The sequence below is a fragment of the Penaeus japonicus genome, unplaced genomic scaffold, assembly GCF_977035675.1.
Source record: "Penaeus japonicus unplaced genomic scaffold, GWHDUDI00000001_assembly GWHDUDI00000023, whole genome shotgun sequence".
NCBI classification, from domain to species: Eukaryota; Metazoa; Arthropoda; class Malacostraca; order Decapoda; family Penaeidae; genus Penaeus; species Penaeus japonicus.
The window spans coordinates 35,136,949-35,139,159 of NW_028234425.1; positions in this window are offsets into that span (position 1 = coordinate 35,136,949).

A 2,211-nucleotide genomic window follows, 5' to 3' on the forward strand; every position below is an offset into this window, starting at 1 on the left:
TGTTGCCTGAAATACTACTGAAGATGGTGATGATAATGATGATGAAAATGGTCGAGATAATGATGATAAAAATGGCTAAGATACTGATAACAATGATAGTGAAATAATCATAGTAGTAGTTGCAAGAGGAATAAACCTAATGTTAGTGCTACTACTTCTCATGATAATAATGATAATAGATAATGATACTGATGTTGCTAATGATCACAATGGTGATGATAAAGATAATTATAACTATACTGATAATGATGATAATCATAATGATAATAGGTTATTTGGATTAATATTATTATCATTTTGATAATGATAGTAAGAATGATAAAAAATGACCATTATTATTATCACAGCAGCGACAATAATAATTATAATCATTCTCATAATCATTTTCATAATAATAATCATAATTATCACCATAATGATTGTTATCATATGATTCTAGATTCTAATAATTGCTGCCGAACACAAAGCTGATAACTCGGTGAAAAACACTTAAGAATCTATGCCATAGTCTAACTGCTTTATTCACATAAGATTTTTATTTTCGTTATCTCTACGATACAACAGCCTATAAAACGCAATCTCTGCAGGAAAATAAGAATTGCTGTGATTACTGTCACCTGTGTATTCCTTCGTTACAAGTTCATTTTCCTACAGTAATCCACTTTCCTACTCCTATTACCAGTAATTTAATACCCCTCCTATTCTCACGATAAAATTCTCATTATCTCCATGGTGTTGCACCCTCTACATCCCTTTAGTTATGTTACCTCCATCCTCATAGGCGTGTCCCTCCATTATTATTGGTTTTATTCAATCATTTCCTTATTTCAACATCGCCGTAGCTGATGCTTTGGCAGAGAGCGCACGCTGTCCTCCCCGGTGCCTAAGACTATATTCCAACCTCATGTTTCCGCTATGTCGACCTCATGCACTCATCTTATTAGCTTTTAAAACTGCTGTTGTAATTATCCTTCCTAATTTCAAAGTATTTTCCGGTTAAATTTGCTGGAAAATTTCCTTCAGGCTTCAGTGTAATTTACCCGCAATTTCTGCATAATATTCACTTAGCATAGTGCTCCCTCTATTCCTGGTGTACATGTACCATTCTCTTTACACAGTGGAGTGATCATTCCAGTTCCAACATTGTTTTTCCTGTATAGTATACCCTGTTCTTTCTAGTATCAGTGTAGTATTGTAATAGATTTACATCTTAACACGAACATTTACTTTAATGATTGGAATACCAAAATATATCTAAGATTTGCATACTTCCTTCTGAAAAAACTCGTGTTTATGTCGTAAATCGTTATTTTTTGTTAGAAATATGGTATCTCACCAATACCTGGCACGTCTACCCGTACGAATTGCTAGAAATTTCGCAACTCATTATTATAGCCATTATACCGTGAAGAAATTCCTCTGTTTCTCCGCAACTGTGCTGATATACTTTAAGCATGTATTTAGAATGGAATAAGCTATTCCTTGTCCACAGGAATACATTTCATCCTACAATAAACCGACTTTTCTAAGTACATTCGCAAACTTTATTTCCCAGGCCAATAAAGCATATGAGAAGTGGATTAACAGCCTTCTCCCCCCTCAGCCCCCCCTCTCGGCCTCCAGTCAGCTCGCTCGTCTGCGAAGGCCGAGGCGGATGGTGACGGCGCAGGTAAAATCCTCGCCACTGCCCCCCGGAGACGGGGAAGGGAAAAGGGGGGGCAGGGAAGGTTAGGGGGCTCTTCGGCGGCCATCTTGTTGCGGGAGTGTGGTCAGGGTGGGCTGGAGGGGGGTGGGGAGGTAGTGTGAGGGGAAGGGAGGGAGGGGCAGGGGGCTTTAGAGGCAGCAGTGGTCATCAGCAGCCTCCGCCGTCTAGCCGTCCCCCCCTCGCACTCTCTACCCCAGACACGCGACACTCCCTCCCCTCCTCCCCACCCTTCCCTTCCCCTCACATCCCTGCTCTCACACTCCCTCCTCCTCTGCCTCTTCTTCCTCCTCCTCCTCCTCCCCCCACCCCCTCCTCCGAGCTACAGTAGAGCCAGGTTCCTCTCACTCGCTCTCACCTCCGCTCTCTCTCACTCTCTCTTTCTCCCGCTCGCCGTCTCCCTCTTTTTCCCGCGCTCTCTACCGGTGTAAACACACCCGCCACGTCTTTTGTCAGTCCTTTGAATTCGGTGGAAATGCCTTGATTTCCATATCATTCTTTTTATGAGA